General features: G+C 31.4%; 1 long non-coding RNA gene across 4 annotated transcripts; it reads left to right on the top strand.

Moving 5' to 3' along the window:
• Positions 1-3,068: 3,068 nt before the first annotated feature.
• On the top strand, positions 3,069-24,818 carry LOC143225096 (uncharacterized). 4 transcript variants are annotated; one of them, XR_013013609.1, is made up of 4 exons: positions 3,069-3,225; positions 10,450-10,554; positions 15,645-15,873; positions 22,569-24,818. It is a non-coding gene; the product is annotated as an uncharacterized LOC143225096 (long non-coding RNA). The 4 variants fall into 4 exon arrangements; XR_013013610.1 differs by lacking the exons at positions 15,645-15,873; positions 22,569-24,818 and adding an exon at positions 15,038-15,638 and having other exon boundaries at positions 3,081-3,225; XR_013013608.1 differs by lacking the exon at positions 22,569-24,818 and having other exon boundaries at positions 3,082-3,225; positions 15,645-18,100.
• Positions 24,819-25,266: the final 448 nt, after the last annotated feature.

Genomic DNA, 25,266 nt, shown 5'->3' on the forward strand with positions numbered 1-25,266 from the left:
ATGTCATTTGAACAAAAGTGCAGTAATCGAAACTGTGAATTATATGCCTGATCCATTTTGGTGCAACCTTATCAGACATTCAAATGTGCCTCCCAGTGGTACAGCAGTATGTCCGCAGACTTATACTGCTATAAACTGGGTTTCAGTACATGTGGTGGGCAAAACATAGCTAGTTATTTGTGTAGCTTTGTCTTAATAACAAACAACAACAAACACTCATATAATGTATTCTTTTTTGAATGGCATCTTACTTGACGCAAAAGAAGCGTCAGATATGCTGCAAATTATTTCTCAGTTAGAAAGTAACAGATCTCATTGAGAATCTTCTATTAGAGTCAAAAACCTACTGGTGTGGTGAAAAGTTGCACATTATTTTCAATGTTATTGTGACATTATTACCGGAAATTACGTGAATTGTTCTCATCAGCATCAGTTATAGAGCTCGGCGTCCTCAAATGTGGACAACATTATTGTTCTAACCACATCTGGGAAATGAGATGTCATATAAGATTCGTCTTTTAAGAAGTGAGCCATCTTGTTTCCAAGCATTGATAGTTTTCTTGAGAACTAAAACAATGATTTAGTGAGAAAATTCTCTAAATATTCCACATTCCCTGACGGAAATTGACCACAAATATGAAAAATCCCTCGATTATGAGACTTGTTTGTTTGTTTCTTTTTTAATTTCGCGCAAAGCTACATGAGGGCTATCTGCACTAACCGCCCCTAATTTAGCAGTGTAAGACTAGATGGAAGGCAGCTAGTCATCACCACCCATCGCCAATTCTTGGGCTACTCTTTTACTATCGATTAGTGAGATTGACCTTCACTTTATAACACCCCTACGGCTGAAAGGGCGAGCATGTTTGGTGCGACAAGGACTTCGAACCCGCGACCCTTAGATTACAAGTCGAACGCCTTAACCCACCTGGCCATGCCAGGCCCGAATTTGAGAATATTAAACCTCTTGCAGCCCATCATAGGCTGAATCCTGAAGATTTACAAGTGGAAATAGGGTTAGCTAAGAGAGTGAATAAGCATCCAGGTACGACATTTGGAGTAGTCGAGGAGTTTCAAAAACATCTGAAACCCATATTTATTGATTTTATATAATTTTACAAAGTTATTAAGACAGTAATAATTCTCCCATTTAGCATAGCTTAATGTGAAAGGAGCTTTAGCAAGTAAAATTCATCACAATAACTTTGGAACCAGTATGCCAAGTAATTTGTTTGCACTGAGAACATGCTCTTCCCATTGAGCTTGATAATGTTGTTGACAAGTTCATTACTTTTACTTGACTATGAGGTATCTTGTTTTGTCCTCCAAAGGTTTGGCTTATTCACTCTTGCCTTCCCTCCCAAAAAAAAATATTCCTGGCGCCGCTGCTGCTATTATACCTGCAGGCTGATCACTTAGCACATACACATAAACAGTCATGCACTTGTGTGTGATGTGAGTGTAGGTCTTTACATGGCAATTCACAGAGTATACTCATAATCATAGAATATGGTTATTAGTGTATTTATTAGTAGTGATGCAAAATGGTATTGTTATTACAAGGTTATCAGTGAAACTACAAAAAGTGGTAGCATAATTCAATCATGAGCATTCAGATTTGCATCAAGTGAATAAGCGAGATAGGTATGTTTTCCAACAACGTTAATCAGTCAGCTAGACAAATTTGTGGTTTTGAAAAATTTCTCTTTTTATTCTACTGACTTTCTTCAACTGTTTTGTTAGCTTTTTTGCTTTGCAGTTGGTTTGTTTATTACCTAAATTGTGCGTGAAGTGCTCATAAAGTATGTTTTACATGCTGTTGAAATTTTATTTGTATTGTATATCTGTCCAATTCCTACTATAGGCACTGTCATGCATATGGTAATCAAAAGAAGAACAAAGTTTTATTCTATCATTTGACATATTATATTACGTTATTTTCTGTACAGGGAACTGTCCATTTTACTTAAAGTTCGAATATTTTTCTCAGAGGAATCATACGAACAAACTTAGCTCAATTTTGAAAAATTATTTTTGCATAGTTACATTTGTGTGTGTTTTCTTACAACAAAGCCACACCGGGCCATTTGCTGTGTCTACTGAGGAGAATCGAACCCTTGATTTTAGCATTGTAAATCCAAAGACTTGCCGTTGTTCCACCGGAGGACCTACGTAGTTAAAAAGACGGAACAATTATTATAGTTATAGGACATTGTTTATCTTGTACATGATATTCTGTTTTCTTTGGTTCATTATTTAATTAAATAAAAATTATCTAATGTGGTATTACTATTAGTACTAAAAGTAGTCTTACGTTTTTTTGACAGATTACAGAAAAGTAAATACTATATTTTTATTTGTTTTTTAATTTCGCGCAAAGCTACTCGAGGGCTATATGCGCTTGTCTCCCTAATTTAGCAGTGTAAGACTAAAGGGAAGGCAGCTTGTCATCACCACCCCACCGCAAACTCTTGGGCTATTCTCTATTATTTTACCAACGAATAGTGGGATTGACCATCACATTTTAACGTCCCCCGCATCGGCTGAAAGGGCGAGCATGTTTGGCGCGATGGGGATGCGAACCCGCGACCCTTAGGTTACAAGTCGTACGCCTTAATACGCTTGCCCATGCCGAGCCCCTATTGAGTTGGATAATAAAATATTAATAATTCTTCACGGTGTATGCTCGTGAATAGTTCGTATTATTACGTAATTTAATACTGTGACAAGAACTCGAGTTCGTAGAGTGATAGCAACGTGGTTGATAATTGTGAACAGCAAAGATTTGAAGAAAGTTTGTTCTGTTATTTACTTATTGATGTCTTTTAAGAATCCGGGAGATATGTTAAGCATTTTGGTAGATGAAAGAATATATGCATTTAAAGAAGAATGCGGAAAGGTCGGCAAGCATAATTATAAGTTAAATTAAAATGCTGTAGTGTACTTATAATAGATATGGTTTGAGATAACCTGTAATAAATGTTCTCCTTAAAAATATTTCAACTTATTTTCTCCATAAGATAGAAAAAAATTCAATTTTTAAATAGGTCTAAGGTAGGGGATTTGAATTTCACTATTATAATTCTCAGTAACTGAGTTTATTCTATTGTTATTGGTGGTACAGTAGTTTGTGTGACGTGAACTACAGACTGTTGTACAATCATTAAGATTTTTAAGTTTCCAGATGGTATTAGATTTATGGATAAAGCAGTATTTCCTCTCTTGGTGAGTTAATCCCAGAATATGAGTTTCAAAACTGATTTGTGTTAAATGATTTATTTTAATATAGGGTGCTTGTACAGAATTCCCCAGTAACTAAGCTACGACAAATGGATGCGTCTCTAACATCCGATAGGTTACTGGGGAAATTCTGTGCAAGTACCAAATAAAGTACTTTTTGCAAAAACTTTATTTTTCTGTGTGTTGGAGGTATTATTTTATTTTGCAGACTCTTATAGTGAAAGGAAAAAATAAACTTGTAAGACACTTGGAGTTCAGAAATAGTTTATCTCCGTACAAAATGAAACTTTAGGCTTGGCAGGACCTCTTATGAAGATTTTAGTCCCATTATTATAGAAAATATATTGATTTATGAGAAAGTTTTGAGAGAGATTATGAAAACGACTCCTGGTATAAAATATTTAAGCTAAAGAGAGATAAGGTTTTAACTTTTTTCTGGAGCATTCGAGATAATTATAAATTATCTGATACCAGTGTCTAGAAATGGATTGAGGTTGAATAAACTACTCATGCATAGTTTCTTTGCAATGATATCTGTATAAGAATTGGGATGAAATCCTAAATATTGGAGAAAATTATTATAAGCTATGGAAGCCTAGATTTAAGTTGGCTGTTAGGTTTGTTTTTTTATTAAAGTTGTTAACTTTTGACATATTGTATATTTTTATGGATGTGAAGGAGAGTTATAGTATTTAAGTTGGAATAGGACTGAAGGAGGGTTAGTTGAATGATATTTGGAGTTAAAAGGATAAGATAAACTCTTATTTTCTCTTTATAAAAAACAGGGGTCACTGCTGGTCAGGTGGTTAGGGCACTCAGCTTATAATCTGAGGGTTGTAGGTTTGAATTCCCATCACACCAAGCATCCTTGCCATTTCAGCAGAGTGGGTGTTATGATGTAAAAGTTTATACATAATTTAACTTGAAATAATTATGCCTAAAGAAAACTTGTAATGAATACCTTTTGGTATGTTAAGGATGGATAAAATAAAATTCCTTTAAATTGTATTTTATTGACAAAAGTTGAATTTCATGTTTGAGAATCAATAGTAAAAAATTTTGTCAAGCAAAACAAATACTGTGGTATTGTCTTTTGTGCTAGGCATCAAAAATGTATGTAAATAATTCAGATGCTTTGGATTTATGTTAAAATGATTATAAAAATGTTCTGATTAAGAATAAAATTAGGTTTGCTTCATCTGAACCTGTTTGGTATTAATGTAAGCAATGAAAATATATATTGCAGAATTATTATTTAACAGTGAATTAGTTTTACATTTGAAATTAACATTTTTACTTATATTCTTGGTTTCAAGATGAAAAGTTATATGTGATCCATATATATACGTGTATCTAGATCATAATTATTTTTAGAGGATACTTGCTCAGTTTTTGTTTACTTGTTTCATAGCAAGCTAATTGAAAGCTTCGGATAAGCAAATAAAATGTGATAGTGATACAACTGTGGAAATACAAATATTGAAGATTAAAACTGAATTTACTTATGTTACTTCCTCCCACTCTCAAAAGTAGCTACTTTCCTTCATTGCATGTACACATGTCACAAGCTCTGCTTCCTCCTATTGAGTCAAATGATTCTAACTTGTTTCTTATGTGAATCATCATGCATGTGACTCTCTGTATGCACTTCTATTGAACCATCACTTTTCATTTGGCAGTCCTTGTGCTTGGACATGTTTCTTTTTTAACCTGTTTTCAATTTGAGATGCAATTTCATCACAAAGTGGTTATACTTTAAAAAATATCCAATTTTTTTAAAAAGTACCTTAATTCCATACCATTATAGTCATCTTTTTTGTATATATTTGCAGCACTTTTGAAGCATGAATTTCAAAGTTAATGTCATGTTACCAATTTTATTGTTTAAACTTTGACAGTTGCTCTTTCTCAGGCCTCAGGTATGGGTGTTATATGGGTCAATTTTTATTTTAAGACTTTGTTCCACTTCCTCCTGGACATGTTGAACCTGTTCAGGGTAATGATAACTATATTTGCCTGTTTCCACCTCCAGATATTGCTTTTCCATACCTTTCTTGAGGATTCAGTTTGGCCTCCCACATTTTTTGTGGACTTTTATTTCTCAGATTTGTGATGTTTTATTTGCCCCCTATTTATTATGACCCACAATATTCATTAATACATGAACATTCTTCCCAATGTTAACTGGTTTTTCTCCCCTTCTCTGACAGCCAGGTCCATGCTGAACAATTTGCCTCCTGGTTAAACAGCTATGTTAGCATGCCTCATCCCTCACAGGCTGATCAGACTGCTATCACTTATCACCATGCAGACTGTCCTTGTATCAACCAACAACTGTTGGATTCTGTTTTACCTGTTTGGGTGATGTGCCCCAAATCTCCTATCAGTTTAATCCATGCACAATTTTCATGTCTTTGTCTTACCTACTCTCACACCTCTTTTGTGATATCTTTACACTATTCTTCTTCTGTCTGAGGCTTTTCACAGAAATCTTGAGGGTTTTTTTTTGAGGGGGGGTATCTCTCTCCTTACTTTCACTTTAGCTCATTTGTTACCTTCAGCTCTGGTGTTACATATGTGTTTTTTATGTTGTTAGGACCTTCTAGGTTATGATGTTCTATTGACAAGCCTGTTCATCTACATCTCATCTCTGTAATTTATGTGTGGCCTCATTCTTATGGCATTTTATGTTTGATATGATCCCTGAGTCTTTGGTATTTTGAGTGGTATTGATTCAGTAACAGTTGCCCTTTCTTCTCTGGTAGCCTGTTTGTCTCAGTTAAAGCAAAGTGTGGCAACCATTATGGTTTTCTTTCCCTTCCAAACCCACTTTCTAGAGGTGCCACAGCTCATTGTTTTCCTTAGCAAAGCATGTAATGTTACCATCAGTACCAGTAACTACCCGATGGACTCTGATCCAGTAGGAGCTCTATTTGTGGCCTTTTATCAACAATGTATGAGTTCTTCAAGTTTTTTTGAAAGGATTCAAGATCCCATTGTCACACCTCCCTTGTCTCCTGTAACCACTTACTTCCCTCCAGCTCAGGATGCCATTGTTTGCTAGAGTTGGTTCAGAACCTCCTCACTCAGTAGACTGTTGAACCTGCTCTTTATTAGTCATTGGATTTTTACTCTGATTATTTGTTGTTACCAAAACAAATCAGGTCTGGAGGCCTGTCAATGATTTGTTCCCCTTCAATTGCTTCATTCACCTTCTCTATTTCACTATGGAGTCCCATTCTACCCTTCAGTAGACATTTTCTTTAGGTACTGAATAATCTTGATTGACATGACTAGTGCTTACCTGTATATTTCTATCTCAGCATGGTCTCATACATATCTTCAGTTTCTCCATCATGGGGTAGTGTACCAGTTTCATACCCTACCCTTTGTTGGGTTCCTAGATCAAGATATTACTTAAATAACATGTCATGTCTTGGGGTTGGAGTGATTGTAGATTCTCTGGTCTTGAGTTGAAGATGGTATGATTCTTATCTTAACCTCACCAGGATGTCATTTTGCAGCAGCATTGGTGTTGGATGTAGTTACTTAACAAGTACGATCCATCTCACCCTAGCCACTCTAAGCTGTGGGACTTATCCTTTGTTTACCCACTTTCTTTGTAGGATTGACTTGTATATATCTATTTAAGGGATTGGATACTTATCTTTCCTCAGTTCTCTCCCACTTGGATGTGCTTGTATCCTTCTTCCTACCCTCTTTCTTTACTCATGAATGGGTGAAGAGTATACTTGGTCAGAAGTGGTGCAGTTCCATTTTCAGATCTTCTTATCTTATATTTTCACCTTTATATGTATCCTTTGAATGCTTTTGGGATATGCCTGTTCTTCCCTTGCCCAAGTCTCTCTTCCTAATCAATATGGGATTCTAACTTATTTTGTAAAGTAAATGGAAGTACTGTATCCGAAGTTGTGATTTTCCTGTACTGAAAATATATTTCTGGTGGGTAATTTTCTTTTCTCACACTTTTATGATGCTTTCATCTTCTGCCACACTATTAGTTGAGAGGTAACCAATGATAATTTACATGAGAGACTTGCTGGGATCACTTGATTCCAATAAGAGGGAGTAGAAGACTATGGTATACATAACAAGTTTGCATATAGAGAGCAGCAGTAACAAAAATAGCTAGTCTTATTAGCGGAGGAAGTACCTACTGGAAGTACATTTTTCATATAGGAAAATCATAAATTTGTGGCTGATGAACAGGATAATTTGTTAGAAGTTAATTTGCTGAAAATGAAGAAACCAAATATTTGATGTAATAGTAAGTGCAAATTTTTTTAGAATTTAAAATTACTCAGTTTGCCAGTGAAATAATTTTGCTCTATGTTCAAACCATGTTCCAGAATGTGTTTTATCATTGATCAGAAATTACGTATGCAACACAAGTACTCCTTTCAGGCTTCTTTTCAGGAACATTGTAAGTTGTTGGAGGGAAAGTCCCCATATCTGTTGTAAGCACTTGAGCAAAAAATACATACACATACTCACACCAAAGTATCTGAACCCAGTTACAGGTAAAGTTTAAGCTCACCTACCAATATAAGTTATTTCATGGACCTTAAAAAAATTGTTTTACACTCTTGGTTTCATTCAGAGCCAAAGCTTTGAGCTACTTATACCATCCATACGAAGAATAATTGTTGAGTATTTTAGTTATGCTAAGAGCTGTTCAACAATGACACATGATAAATCTACATTTTTATCATAATTTATGATAATATTTGGTATCAATATGCCTGTTCTCCCACCATTTCAAAAGAGAATGTTTAACTTTTGCTTGTGTGTACAACTTTTCAAAAGCTGTGCAGGAAGTAGATGCTGCTGTAAACAGAAGACTGACAAATATTCAGACAGAAACCATGGTTCACTATGTATATGTCATTTTTGTAATAATTAAAGGTAAAATTAAATACTTACCTGTTCAATAGGCTTAGATTCTACAACTTTTTTATCTCTTCTTTTTAAATAATTGTAAAATCACTAGTTAGAACTTCATAACCAAATGTACAAAGAAGTTTTTAGTTTTAGTTAAAAGTAAAAGGCTAATTCATGTAACTCTTGTTAAAATTACTTTTCCAAAGTAAACTTGTAAAAGCTACAAAGCTATGGGTAAGGATACCAATTACAACCTTTACATGATTTGTGATATTGATGGTATAGAAAGATGTGTATGAAATACATTGCACATTTTTATAAATATAAACATTTTAAAAACTGGAAATGCTTTGTAATAATAAATATTTTATATTCTTAGTTCTAATGAATACTATTTGTTGTTGGCTAATTCAACTAAATAATTCATGATCTTTCTTAAAATATCTGTTCTATGTGCTTGTTTTAAACTTTACATCCTCCTTCCAGAAGCTCATTAACTTTACAAGTTATTTAAAGCTAAAGGAATAAGGTTCGTATAATTATACATATGAAACTAATCAATCTTAACATCAACTATATCCAATATTACATGACTTTTGAGTTGGATTACACACTGTATCTAAGACAATTGTACAGTATGCAAGTAGGAAACTTCTACATTATTGTAAATAAAAGTTATGTGTGTAATGAAATGTGGCACATAATGATTGTGTCAACTTATCTGGTGCCTGCATCTGAAGGGAAAAATAATGTAACTTCGTTTGTTACAATATAATAAAAATCCTGAAGGATGTCTTAGAAAATACCTAAAATATTTGGTGGATGTACATAATTTTCCAATATACAGTTTATTATATCAGGAACAATAAATTAAATAATATAATACAAATTTGTGTTATAATATATTGTTACTAATTTTATTGTCTTAGAGCTCTGGCTTTGTCAGTGTGGTTGATGTTTAAAACTTAATACATTGCATTATGAAAATATCACATTGAGGTATACTTTTAAAGAAGCTGAAATTATATATTTCGACTTGATGAAAGAAGGGCAAGAGATGATTTCATTGAGGCTTTCAAGATTATTCATGGGACTGACTGGAGGAAGGTATACTTTTAATAACTATTTTGAAGATAAAGGATGTGAAAACACAAGTTTTAAGACTTGTTAAGATAGGCTTGACTCTGGTTGATAAAGACACTTTTATTTTTATAATGCTGGTTAACTTGTAGAATCATTTAGTTGCAGGATATTTAAAGAAGAATTGATGATTTCAGAGAAAATAAAGGATGTGTATAAATCTTTACTTTCATCATAACATAAGCAGCAAGGAATTGTTTGTTTATGTTATGTTGTTATTTAGCTCAGTTGATATCTGAATTGAGATATAAGGTTTATGAATATATAGATATTTTTGTTATCAAATTGTTGACACTACCAAGTTACAATAATCAAAAATTGCCCAAGATGCAATTGGTTGAAAAGTCACTACAATTTTGGATATATTTGTTTTATTTTTGATTGTGATTAATGATTTATAGGAAAGTTTCTGCATTATTTTTAGGCAACATATTTCACTATAATATTGCAAATGCTTAAATACTGAAGTAGAACTGTTATAGTTTATATTCCCTACTTACTGTGTTCATATTCTCTTTTTTAAAATTATTCTGTCATTTGTTTAGCAAGAGAAGCTTAGCATGTTTGTTGAGAGTTAGTGTATATCATAAAAAAATTTATTATAAAATAACATGGAAAACAAGGGACCATTTAGTCATTCCAGTCTGTACATGCATGCCTACACTTGAGAAAAAGTGAAAACTTAAACCTACTGTTTTTAGGAGATCATTTATTTCTTCTTATAAAATGCTGAAATTTACCACCATGATTCTTTAAGCCATTAATAATCCTGTAGGGAAAATAAAGCTAACTGAAGCCTAGCTTGTTTTTCTGAAGTCATATTTAAACTTGTTATTTCTTTTATGTATGTTATAAAAAATAAGTCTTTTGTTATATTGCCCTGATAATTTTGTAAACATCAATATCTTATGCCTTTTTTTTCTCAAGAGAAAGTATATTAAGAGATTTTAAGCTATTCCTATGAGATAATCTTTCTATTCTTGAGATCAGCCTATGAATACTTTTCTAAACCATTTCTCATTGGTGAATATTATTTATTAGATAAGGAGACAAAATTAAACAGTATTCCAAATGAGATCTAAAGAGTAATTTGTGTAAAAGATATAATTACAATGTAAATATTTTCAAGTTTATTGTTAAAGATAATTGTTCTATTTATAATTCTAGCAATATGAAAAGCAGCTTCTATGAAAGGATTTCTACATTCATTTTTTTAAATTAGCATTGGTAAAAGAAGACAGAAATGCTGTTGAAGTGCCAGGGAAAATTTGGGTAATTTGTAGATATAAACTTTTTATAATTTTCCTATTAGTTTTAAATAACTATATGATATTGATTGAACATTGAAGTAATATTTTAGTTTTAATGATGTTTATTTGAACTTCATTTAGCTGATTTTAATAATTTTGAAATGTCTTTAGTCACAACCTGAAGAAGCTTAGCTTTAAGCTTGCTTAAGTGTCACCTGTAGACAAATGAAATTTAGAAAAAAATTGCTGTAGCTGTCTTATTTATTATTCTCTTATTAACATTGGCAGTCCACTGATATTTGCTTTGTTTTGTTTTTTCTGAATATTTTGTATCACCCTTAATGTCAAATTGAACATGTATGTATCATGGTTACAGGAATTTCAATGATTAAATGAGATTTTAGGACTATCGTCATATTAAGACAAGAGTATTAAAAGTTACAAATTTTAAAATGAAGTAAGGATTATGCTACAAAAAGTAATGAAACAAGAATTGAAACTACAATCACAAATCTGTACAGTTTAATCTTTGCTTTTAACTACAGATAAGTGTATAAAGCTGCCAAAGTAGATATTAGTTTATAAGTTTGTGTTTATGGTTTTAATTCTTGTTTTATTACATTTTGTAGCAGGATCCCTACTTCATTTTAAAATTCTTAATTTTTTAATATTCTTGATTGTATACTTTTTATATTATACCTGTATACAGTATATACTTTACTTTTAAAAACTGTTCCATGTCTATACCTTTGTTTTGTGCCATCTGTTGGGTTGAGAAGATATTGAAGTGTGCTTACCATTTTTATAATACCTGTATATATTTGTGGATTTTATTGGAATATCAAACTAGATATCCAAGTAAATTGGAAAAAAATCTTGTAGCAATAGTTTAAACCATCTAAGTGCTAACCATGCCAATGTGATTAGGTTGGTAGGTGGTAGAGGAAAAAAGTTGGTGTTTGAAATATTTTTGAATTGTAATACCAGAAATGGTTGCAACCATTGTAGCATATTATTTACATATTTGTGCATAATATGTTATAACTCAAACTTTGATAGTGTTTTTTTTGTCTGTGAATTATTTGGAAACTTTGTTGATTCGTACTGTTACTTACTACCATACTTAAAATACATGTTAATGTTTCTGTAAGTAATTCTATACAAATTCTGAAAATATATATTTTTTATCTGATTTAAAAGGAGAATTAATTTATTTTCTTTCATGAGGTTTAGAAAATAGCAACTCTGAAAGCTGTGGAAAGATTATAATATTTAACTTAACATTTTTCATTAACAGTTCTTTATTGAAAGTACTATTAATGTATGCTGGTGTGAACAAATGTCTTCTGAAGATTTTTTGTCCATTTGATTAGACTTCAGAATGATTACCAGTCACTATATTCATAAGTGATCATATTCCCTAATCATTCTGATATAATATAAAAATGTATTTGAAAAATAAAAATTAATGTACTGTAACTAGCAGACAGACAAATACAATAATGTGTTTTAAGAAACAATAAATGTGAAACTGAAAATGACTTAAGAAAAATAACTAAAAGGCTGAAGTGTATTGTTTTTAGTAATATCCACACCATATCTATAATTACTTTTAATTTTGAAAATGCTCTTTTAATGGTGTATTTTATACATGCAGACATATAACACACACAGTCTAGTCATCTCAACTCTTGCCTCTTTTATAATACCTTCTATACTTCTGTACGAGAGATTCTATCTATTTTGGGGATTCTTATATTTTTCCAAAATCTTGACTTTTAGACTTAGCTTACATAAGGCATCTTCAGTACACTTTGAGTGTTCAGTGGAATATTTGCCATGATCCTTTGTCCTCTTGTAATGCTATTGCTGTCTTTCTTTAAGGATCTGTCTTGGTGGTTGTATTGCTTCAACACTATATTTGGTATTCCATTGCTGTCCTGACATTTGGATCAGCATCACTTCAGTGAAATATCTCTTACAGCTGGATTGCATCTCTGAATTACTCTGTAGCTATAGAGTCTGATCTCATGTGGAGCATATTTCCACATCAGTGTTCCTCTATCCTACCTCAACGTGTAACTCACTGTTATTCACTCTGACAATTCTCCAGCTGTTTCCCATATTAATTTTCATGATGGGACTCACTCCATGGATCTTCACCTGTGTGTAATGTACTTTCTGTTTTGAGTTCACATACATCTGGTTCAGTTAATTGCCTGTTGTATCCTAGGGGCTTTGAGCTTAATGGCAGATCATCTTTCTCAACTGGATAGGATTTTCTCAGCAGAGTGATCACTTCATCCTCAAGTTTTTTGTTGAATCTGTGTGTAGTTGTGCATGGGAATTCTTAATGTCTTAGCTACTCCTCTACATACCAAACTCCCACTCTTTTTTGGTCCCCAGTACATCATTCAACTGTTTTGGCTGTAAATGATTTTAACTAGGACTGGTCTCATCTCTCTCTCTGTGTGTGTACTTCCCTTTTTTCATATTCCCGCTTGCTTAGGGTTAGCTTCATGAAACTCCTTGTTGGGTCATCTGGTATAACACTATTTTGGCCAGCTTGGCCTTGGTTTCCTCTTATTCACTGACTGTCATCCACAGAAGCTCTTTGCCTCAGTCTTAGCAACTTTTGCTATAGCCTCAAACATATTTCATTAATTTGGGGTGTGATTTTTTTGTTCTTTGTGGGATTTGTCTTGTTCCTTACCCATTAGTTACATTTTTCCAACCATATAGCTTTTCTTTTATCGCATTCATGTGACTTTTCTACTCTCTATCTCTGTCAAAAAATGTTGCATGCTTTTCATCACTGATCTATCTGCTATTCTCTCACCAGGCTGGCCTACTGTTGTGCACCTTTTGGCTTTTTTTATATGGTTGTTTCACCAGTGAAAAATTAATATTTACTGGATTTAATTAGCAAACTGCAATTTAAAAATGCAAACCATGTTGCAATAAATGTGAAAATGTTTTATGCAAATAATAACAAGAAAATATTTGAATTTATTATTGAAATTATTAATAATACTTTTATGTTAAGCTATGAAAGGAAAAATATTTAAAATTTTATGCTGACCTGATGAGAAGATTGAAATGATTTAATAAGATTAATAAAATATATCTTTGGGTACTTGTAAGACATACCAAGCTTATTGAATTTTGTTAGTTGACGGAAGACCATTATTAGTGGAGTATCATATTATCGTAATTAAAAATATTGATTGGAACATTCTATTATGTTTTAAACTCTTTGCAGCTGCAGTTTTTTCATGCACATAACTAAATTTATATTACTACTATAACCCAGTGTGACAGTTGCAAGTTCATTGAATTACAATGTTAAAATCTGGGGGTTTGATTTCCTGGTTTAGATGTATCAGGTAGCCCAGTATGGCTTTGCTGATGCAAACAGATGGGGACTAGCTAGCATTCTGTGTGAGATACATATTTACCAATTATCTTCCTTTTCCTGTACTATGTATGCAAAATCAGGGTAAAATTTAATTTTTCCAAATATGTAACTTGTGGCCTGATGTAATTTATGTATTTGTTGAAGCAGTTTATTTTTTATGTTGAGAAATGCTGCATTCTTTAAAATTAGTATTATATATATTTACTAATGTAACTATTTTTTAATTTTGAAAATGTTTATTAATTATTGTTTTCTATTGCTTGACTGTTTTTCTTCAAGTCTTGTATGTTTACTCAAAATATAAGTTAGTAGACCTACAGATGAAGTGACCCATTTTCTTCTTTTGAAGGCTTGCACAGAAATACTTCCTGTATTAATTTTATCATAGTGTTTTCCTTTAGTTTAGGTATATGTTTTACAGTGTCTTGTATACATGTAAATTAATTATAATATATGTGTACTTGTAGTGTTTATTACACAAAAATATATGTATATTGCAATTATCATTCAGATATTTTTTGACATTGCAGTGTAATCACTGTTACTTTTAATAGTTAGGTGTGGCTTGGACGTTAAGCATGCTGGACTTTTGTTTGAAAGGCCCAAGGTTTAAGTTTTGATATGCTACTGAACGTGCTCCACATTTCCATTTGTGGAGGTTTTCAGTACACAACAGTTAATCTTGCTTTTTAATTAAGACCAAAGACTTAGTGGTGGGTGTAACAATTCAAAATTAAAGTTGTCTATACCTCAGTGTGAGGTCTATCAGGCTGTTTAAATTATGTTTTACATAAAATATTGTTAGTTTAAAATAACAATTCTGATAAGAATACTCAATATAATTTATAGCATTTTCACATGATAATGTGTAATAAACCAACTTTTCATGAAATTGAATTTATTACTTTCAAAAAATTTTCTAATTATGATATTACTTGGATTACTCAGAGTTATTGTTCTTAATGTTTAACAGAAATGCTGGTTGTAGAATTCTTATGTTTAAATTTAGTGAACGGGGAAGAGTGAAATTGTGCATTTGTCGATAAAATTGTGATTAATTTTAAAATGCATTTATTTTTCATTTTAGAATGCTCCCCCTAGTACAGTGATAGGTATACAGATTTACAACACTAAAATCAGGTGTTTGATTCCCCTTGGTGGGCTCCAGCAGCTAGCCCATTGTGGCTTTGTTGTAAAGAAATAAACATTTTAGACAACACCTGACAACACTCTTAATGACTCATCTCAAGTTCATATAGATTGAGAACATGATAATATAATTGTGAATTGAAGAAACAAATTCAAAGGAGAGTTGTTAGATATTATATCTTGTGGGCAGGAAACCTCAATATTGTATATTCATTAACAGTGCTTGTGGTATACAGAGTTAGAGTAAATTACATTTGCCTGAGGACTTTAAATTTATTTATGTTTGAAGTTATCATGACTTGGGGGAGAGATTGATACATATTTACTAAAGCTGTGTAACATATAAATGCACATATCCTTAAAATTCCTTCTATCTATTTACTGGTACTGTGTTTGAAGACTTATGGTAAATGTTCCTTCACCTCATGTTCCAGAGACTTAGTGTTTGCTGTACTGCATTGGTTATAAACACATCAGATAGACCCTTACTAGTAAACAATTATACATATTTGTGCAAAGAATAATTGTAACTTTCTCTTTTCCAGATTTTTTATATAAGAGCAGTGGTACATGAAAACAAACCATTTGGTTTTGACATCTGTAGTGCATAGAACATGCTGTTTCTGCATTTGAAAATATGGAAAAATTATAGCACTGAATGTGTAAAGTTAGCTACAAGAGACAGTGTAAAACATGATGCATGGAGTTTATAACTGAAGTACAATTGATATTGGAGTACCCATAGTAATGACTACTATAAAGTTAAATAGAAGGGTAAGTGGAATCAGTGAAACAGTCATGGTTGATACCCTGAAAGCTTAACCTACAGTAATAAGTAGTGGGATAAATATATACAATTTTTATAACTTCAGTGCAGAAATTAATAAGATAAATTTATTCTAAATACCAGTGTATAAGCACAGATGTGAAACGTTTTTCATTCTTTCAATACAGTTACGACTGTAGAGTATGTTATGGCTTGTGTTCATATCACTTATTGTCAGAATGTTTGGATAGAAAATGATAATTACAAAAAGTGAAGTATTGTTAAGGAACCATGAATGAATGTGGAAGTAAAAATATGAAATATTGTAATTGATTACTTTGATTGTGGTAAAGACATACCATTTTATTTGTTGACCTAAAGGTGGACTACATTTTGAACAACTGTTATTATAATATACATTTTATTGTGTGAGTTAGTCTGCTGTTTCTTTCTTGCTTATGTTTCATTATTCCAAATATGTAAGTTTAGCCTAAAAATTCATAAAAATATTTGTATATATTATTATTATTATTAACCAAGTGTAAGTATAAAGATGTAGAAGGAAGAGGAAGATGAGGAAATAAGAAAAGATATTTAGGAGAAGCAGGAGTGAGGGGATTAGAAAGTATGCTTATAGACAAAAAGTTTAAAAAAATGTGGCATAGATAAAATTGTTCAAGCATTGGATAGATGAAACATAAATATAAGTAAGGAAAGGAATGAGATGATTGGATGAAATAAGGTGGTAGAGAAAAAGAGATCAAATTATAAACAAGAAAGGAAAAAAAAGCAAAAAGTATAGGAGAGAAAGTGAAGTATGAGAAGATGTGTGAAGAGAAAAAGAAACGAAGTGGTGAAGACAGAACAATATGTGTAGAAACTGATCAATAAAAAGAGGGAATTGAGAAAATAATAATGCTGAATGGGAAGGATATTTTATTGTTAACAGGAAACAGAACAAGATATTGGAAGAGGACAGGAGATTGGAGAAGAGAGGCGATAGGATGATAAAATAAGAACAGAAAATGTGAACAGAAATACTGTAAGATTAAACATGACATGGCTCCATAAATAGGAGAAATTTAAAATTTAAATATGGAATAATACATCGTAAAGAATAGAGCTTTAAAGAACATGATTAGTAAAATTTAAATAGTGAGGGATTCTTACAGGAATAGAGAGAAACAGTAATATTTAATGTGGGAGATGGAGCATGTGTAAAATTACATATGAAATATATGCAATGATATTAGAAGGAATATTAAGCAGTTTGGTAAAAACAGAAAACAATTATAAAGACACGTATGGATTAGAAAATCAAACACCTAGAAGATCAGGCACAGTTTAGGAAGAACAAGCATGGTTTAAAAAGTATAAAACATCTAGAAGATGTTTAAAATTTGGACTGTCAAATGAGTGAAACAAGGCTAGATCACACATTAAACCCAGCATTGTTTAATTTGTTTCTGATACTAGAGAGCATTTTAAAACCAAGCTGGAGGAATTGTAATTAGAAATGCATGTGTGCAGACACATGCACGCATGAACATAGATATATTATATACACCATTTTCCATGGGCAGAAGTTATAGTTATCTTAGTAAAAGAAGTGGAATGGTTATAATCAAACATTAGAAGGTTGGAAAAACATCTGGATAGACAGGAACTGACACTTAATTGTAGGAAAATCAATTTTTTGTCAAAAAAGGTATAAAAAGGAAATAAACAAATGGAAAGACAAAATTGAGATAAAAGAAATTTCAAATATTTAGATGGTGTTTTCAAACATGATAGACAATATTGTATATTGATTATCTGGTAAGAAGACATAAAGAAATTTCCCACCTTCTTTTAACTACAAGAAAAGGTATTTGAGGAGATTGTTAGAGCAATACAAATGTGTGGAAAAGACAACAACAAATAGATGTATTAAGTGAATAATGGGATAAAGAGGGACTTGTCAAAGTATGTTTGGAAGATACCTGTATTGAGAATTGATCTCTCTAAAAGGAATCAGAATGGAAATGGATTTAACAGTATGAGAAACTGTAATAATAGAATAAGTATATTAAAGGAAGCAATATCAAGACCCTTGTTTTATAAAAAGGAAATGTTATTGTAAAATGGAAATGAATTATAAAACAAACTAGAACAAAGTATAGAATAAATGTTTAAATAAGAAAATGAAAGTAAAACATGAGTTAATGTGATAAATGGTATTAGGAAGTAGAAAAAGAAGAGAACAGAAAATATATAAGAACTTACTGAAAACAAGAGATAAGATGAAGATGGCACATATTTGCACAGAATCTATTAACAAATGTTTGTATAAACAAAATATAACTAGAAGCATGGATAAACAGAAGTAAACAGATGACCAACAAATGTGTAGAGATAATTCTGTTAGTGGACATTAAAGTTTACCATTGCCATACAGAAGCTTTAGAACCAAAAATTTAATGCAAGAAACTTGTTTCGTAGTACATTTATTATTTGTATAAACATTAAACAAAATGTTTTCATTAAAAAAAATACACACATATCACAATCCAAAAGCATGTTCCAGCTGCCAGAGATATGAGATACAGTCTTCCCACTGTGTCTTTATTTCCTGTACTTACTACAGAGATAAGGATTACAACAATGGATAATGCAAACTAGAATTGCTGTACATCAGTTGTCAAGATCTCCATCTTTCCCATTTGCAATGTATCCAAAGTGGTAAGAAGGAAAAAAAAATACAGTGAGTAGAAATTAATATGATGATGTGTACCCTAAAGGATGGAAGATAGTCATGCCCAAATGAATAAATAAATGGAGCTATCCTTTTGTACTCCACTTTATCAACTTTGTTCATGTGAGACTGATATCTGCATTCTCAGTCACTTTGCTTCAGAAGGTCATTGCCATCCATACCTCTGTTAACTGTACTATTTCTACCTGCCAGCAGGAAGAGAAATTAATTAAGCACCTTAATGTTATTGTTGCACACTTTTTATCTCCCTTTATCATCTTAAAGACATCTTGTTGCACCTATTCCATCCTAATGTATTTAACCCTTTCGGCACAGTTGGCGACCTCAGTTGACTCGAAGACTCAGCTGAGGCTGGCGACCTTCCTTTACTCCTGTTATTCTTATGCATTGAATTTAACATATATAGTATTGGGTACAATCACTGAATATTTCAGGGACTTTTGTTGAGTTATTGCCGAGATATCATGCTTTTAGTACTGATACCATAATTAGTTGAAGTATCAAACATATATATTCAGCACTATGCCAAACATTGAAAGTTGTTATTCAGTGTGGAAAGGGTTAAATAAGGGACATCCTTCCTTGGAATGTTTGGTTCTGTTGAAGAAGTGCCCATCTTTTGAAAATATTTAATTATAGAATTTTGTACTTTTGTTGTAAAACAGTATAAATATAATGCATAACCAATTCTGAAAACTGCCTTTGTTTACTTAACTGTTGATTTGTTTGCAATGTGATGTTATTAGATCTTAAAATTTCTCAAATTTTTATTGTGAATCTAAGCAGTGTACATTAAAGTTGATGGTTTTAACACAAATTAAAGAAATGTATTGAAATAGTTATTAATTTCATTCCTAATACAAAATTCTCAAAATAAAAGGAAGTTTGACTTCTGGTGCTGTATCTTTAATTTTGCAAAGTTTCTGGAGATAACCTTGGAAGATATTTGACATTTAAGGGTTAAATAATGCATCACTTAATTATTCTTCCTTGTTTTTAACACTCTTTGAGTAGGTTATATTTTATGTTATTGTCTGAAACATTACCCATGTAATATTTTTCCTTCAAGCATTTCTTTTTCAGTACTGATTGCTTCATTATTGTTCAGAATTGACCTGAATTATTTTTGTAATATGCAATAATGGAAGAATGACAAATCTTCCATTTCATGATGTTAATGTTTATATTTTACTCATAACTTTCCAATTTTCCATAATATAAGAAATACTAATTAGTGACTTACATAAAAATTATTTTAAATTAATCACAATTATAATGTGCAGCTCAAATGGAATAAATTTAAGGAATTTAAGTGCATTATAATATATTCTTTTACTTAAGAATGAGATTATACACTTGATTGTAATATCATGTAACTTTTGACATTTACTTAATTCTTAACTTGTATTTTTTTAGACATTGGTTGTTACAGTGTGCTTAATTTCAAAACAAACAATACATTGGCTATTAAGGAAGCTAGAATATAGAGTATACATGTGATGATTGTTTGAAAATTAATTGAATAGCTCATAACTTGAATTCATGATAAGTTGACTCATAGCAATTTGTATTCATAAAGCTCATTAATTTTGATTTATTGTCCAATGTTGATTCCATTTCAATACATTATTTTCTAATATTTATTTGAAAAACTAATTAAAACCCACAGATATTTACTTTGATTTATCATTATAAGATTTGAGTGTACACGTGCACCCCTTAAACTAGTGTTCAACTGAAGAGCCATTTATAATTTTCAGTTACTTATAGATTGGTAAGGTATTTTGTGCTTGACACTGTAGAATTCCAGTTTTATTTGTGTTTTCATGTAATACAAAAATGTAAAAACAAGTGTTTTTAAATGTAACTTTCTGAATATATATGAAGAAAGCTGTAATGTACGTGTTAGTTTGAAGAGGGTGCTGTCAGCTACAGAGTACTCTGAAAATGTGGAAATTTTAACTTCAGTTCCTGTTTAAAGTTTTTTAATTTAAGACATTTTCATTGTTGACAAACATTCAACTAAATTTTTCAGACTTAAGTAAGGAATAGTGATTGTTATCAAATGAATTTAATTTCAAAATGGCAACAGATCTCTGTGATCTGAATTTTTGTATACCATTCATAAACTTATGATACACAGAAATCATTTGTAAGTGCTTAATGTCTGTATGTGAAAAGTTAATGTTCTTTATAATTAGCATTAGGTTGCTTGAAAAATAATGGTGAATTTAAAATTTTAATTGTAATAAGAAATAAAAGAAAAATTCAAAAGCAACTTTTATTAATCAGAATAGGAACCTAGTGAATCTATACACTTTTGCCAACAAGAAATGAGATTATTTATGCCATGACTGAAACTTTGAAGTCCTAGAACTAAAAATTTCTTTAAAGCCATTCTAAACTGCTGCTCTGTTTGTTGAACCTTTTGTCCTGTAAAAAGTTGTCCAAGTGCTTGAAAATGTGGTACTTGGTGGGGAACAGATGTGGAGAGGAAGGAGGATGAGGAATGCTTTGTAGCCCATTTCATTGAGCTTCTGTAGTGTCATTTGAGCAACTTGTGGCTGAGTGTTATTGTGAAACAAGATTGGTCCTCTTCGATTGACTGATGCTGGCATTTTTTCCCACAACTTTCTTTATATTTCTTTCAATATTTGGCAGTAAACCTCGACAGTGATATTCTGGCCCTGGTTAAGGAAGCTGTAATAGATAATACCAGCTACAGACCACCATACAGTGACCATAATCTTTTGTTGGTGAAACTTTGGCTTTGGGAAATGTTTTGGAGCTTCGTCATGGTTGAACCATTATGCAGATTTCTTTCTGTTGTCATAAAATATCCACTTTTCATTTCAAATGATAATTTGATTAAGAAGTGGGTCATTTCTGTTGTGCAAAATAGGCATAGTGCACAGTTCAAGTGGCAATTTTTCTGATTTTCACTGAGTTTGTATGGAATCCACTTGTTGTCAAGTTTGTTCACTTTTCAAATTTGCTTTAGATGGTCCATAACTGTAAATGCCAACACTCAATCCTTGTGTCATTTCTTAAACAGTTTGGCATGGGTTTCTTTCCACTACTGCTGTCTGTTGGTCATTTTCAACAGCAGAAGAATGTCCTCTGCTTTCCCTATCTTCAAGACTTGCATCTCTATTATGAAACTTTTGGAACCAAAGCTGAACTGTATGTTTGGTGGTTGATTGATACTGGGAGCTGTTTGTGATACATTATGCCCAAGTTTGAATTTGTGCAAGAAATGATGCACAACTTTTTTCCATCATTAATTCTAAGGGATTGAAATATAGGAAATAGTTGTATAAAAGAATAAAGGCACTAACAAATAGAAGAAAGCTTTAGTTTTTTAAAGGTATATATAGAGTTGGAAAAATCAGCCATTATCTTTCTAATAACCTAATAATTTGGTGTATGAAATATTGCATAGTCTGATTTTAATTCTGACCCAAAAGTGATTGTACAAGATTGACTAACTTCACAAGTAAAGCATGTGATGAAAATTTATGTATTATTATCTTGTTAGAATGAACTTGAATTTCATGTACAAGATAAAATCCCTCTTGGTTTTAATTGTACTATTTTTTTGGAAAATTACTGTTGAATTTTACCTTCATAATTACTCAAATTTTTCTTAGCATGAATGTTTTGTTATTTAATAAAAATAAACATAGTAACATTTTACTAGCATTAATACAAATGTTAGTTCAAGAATTTAATAGTATTTCTCACAAAAAATACAACTACAATTCTATTGAGTGAAAGTGATTTTTATTATTGTTTTCTATTACTTCTAAAGAAAACAACCATAAACAATGAGAGAATTAAGAAAAAACATATCAGAAATATCCATATTAATATTTTGAAAAATTGCTTGTTAAATGAGTTGTTTGTTAACACATTGGCTCCCAAACCTATTTTGTAAATACTTTCCAGGGTCCAGAAAAGAAACGTTGTCCTGATGTCCCACTATATGTAGCTGTTGTGTCCCAGCCAATAAGTGGCCCTTTAAAAAGGAAATAGAGCATGGTTCACTTGCTAGTCTTCCAGTAAGATCCACATGACCCACTTGTGGGTTGTGTGGGAACCAATGTGTTAATGATATAATTAGAAATATGTAACACAATAAAAGCAATGTATGATATACAACCACTTCTAAATGAAATAGAATTGTATTGCAATAAGTGGAAAAAATGAAGTAAATGTACACAAAACTTGACATTTACAGAATTACATAAAACAAGCAAATTAATACCACATCTAGACAGGACTCTTGTATAGGTAGCAACATCAGTAGAATCCTTAAGAATTACATTTGAATCAAAATTAAACTGGGTACAACACATTAATAACATATACACCAGAATTTGTAAAAGAGTGTATTACCTTAGGAGCCAGATTGGCAACAGATGAGGAGATTCAAGAGAAAATGTATTACAAATTTACAGAACACACATAGAATATGTCTGTATAACATGGGTAAATGTAGGTAAAACATCAACAAACTACAGCAAATACAAAACAATATATTAACAAAAGCATGTAGAACACCACAGTAAACAAATTCAGAATTTCTACATAACTATTCAAACATGCCAACTCCATCAGACAGGTTCTTGTACAACTTGCTTAAATATTATAAGAAATATATTAATAAAAATGTACTGATGGGCAAACTACAAAGTTACATAATACATGATGAATCAAGTCTTAAGGACCTCTTCTATCTAAACATTATACATAAACTTAGATCAGACAGTGTTAGGCAAACTGAATTCTAGACACAAACATAGCTGTTTTTAAAAGGGTTTTGCATGTAAAAATAGGATTTTGTGTGTATGATTGCTACGTGGAACTGTATTGTGAATAAGTGAAGCTAGAGAAAATATACAAGTTAATATTACCCCATAAATTGAATGTGCTACAAGAAAGGTATGTTAGTTAAAAATGCAGACAATGGGCAAAATTTAACATGCTGTAAGTTATGCAACAGCATAGTAACTAGGGTTATTACTTAGGACACAGTAACAATGCAAACAAAATAATTTCTAAGATGGGGGGAGGAGGTGTAAGCTCAACCTGGCCCCTCTAGTACAAAACATGGAATGAATCCCAATGAAGAACATATTTACTGTTGCTTGTTGTAGCAATATACAGTCTTATGTTCATATAAATCTCTCTGGCAGTTTTCTGATATTGCTCACTTTACCACATAAAAATTTCTTTTATGTATATATAAATATATACTTATTCATTTTACTCAGAATCTTCCTTTTATTTTATTTTTTTACACTTAAACATTCTCTTAAAATTTGCTATTAATATTCTATTGTAAAACTCACTCTTGAATATGTAATGACCATTAATTTGTTTCTTCAAACATTCTGCTAGAACGTATTCTGTTGTTTTGATTTTATCACTGCTCACATTTGTGTTTTTAGCCCTTGATGTAATCTTGTAGAGAAATAATTTGAAACTGTAATACACTATTTTACTTTTCTCACAATAATTCTTAACTGTGAAATGAATGTTCTCTTTTTCACGTTATTAATCATAAACTAATATCTTTATTATAGATATTCAGTTCTAAGAAATTTTGAATTGTTTGTTTCTCTTGTGAATGATTAAAGATACCTTTTCATTTAGCATACACCTACCTTTCCAACTGTGATTATTGATTTACTAGATTGTATTTTGAGATGTTGGTTTTTCATACTAATCCATCATTCTATCAGTAATTTTTTGTAATATTGTTCACTCACATATGCACACTCTAAAGAAAGCTATCTTGTTCACAGCAAATATGATTGTATATGCATGTGTATGTATACCCAAAATATATATATTTTTACACATGTACAATTTTTGTTGTTGCAAGTGGATCATGTGACAATGTTATTGTATGAAAAGTTAAACTCATTCAAATTTGAAATCTTTAGTGATGAATATGATGGCACTTTTGATTCATACTTAATTCTTTGTCAGTCTGTTGGTTTTGAACTTTGTCCATATGGGAGTCCAGAGAGTATGAAACTTGAGCAAAATTTGTAATAATTGTTTAAAATCAACTACTTAACTCAAAGCACTTTGGAATTCATAATGCAAAATAAACTTTCATTCCTTAGATTTTCCTTCATTACTATTGTAAATAGTTACATGAATATTTTAATTATTTGCTACAACAAGCTGTTCTTTGATATTAATTTATAATTGTAATATATTTCATATACGTTAATATATTTCTTATATAATAAGGTATGGGATGTATGGTATTACATATATCCTGCAAAATATTTTTGTTCTTGTTAGTGAAAATTACAAGTTGATCTCTTGAATCCAACTTTATTATTACAGATGAAAATGCTATGTGTTCATTAAAATTTATATTTTATCTCTGATTTAAATGTGAAGTGTAATAACATATGATACCTTAAAAATTATGCTAGAGATTTTACCTCTATTTTAGGGCTGGTGAGTTGAGTTTGAATCTGTACAATACCACAAAGTGTTCCTTACTGTGGGTGCATTCTGTAAACGAGAGCTGATCCAAAATTATCACTAAAGGTGTAATGTATGGAAGATTTGCCCTCCCCAGAGTTCCTTTGGCTGTTTCTTCAATTCTAATTTTTGAAAG

This window comes from Tachypleus tridentatus, chromosome 9 (assembly GCF_004210375.1).
Source record: "Tachypleus tridentatus isolate NWPU-2018 chromosome 9, ASM421037v1, whole genome shotgun sequence".
Lineage (NCBI taxonomy): Eukaryota > Metazoa > Arthropoda > Merostomata > Xiphosura > Limulidae > Tachypleus > Tachypleus tridentatus.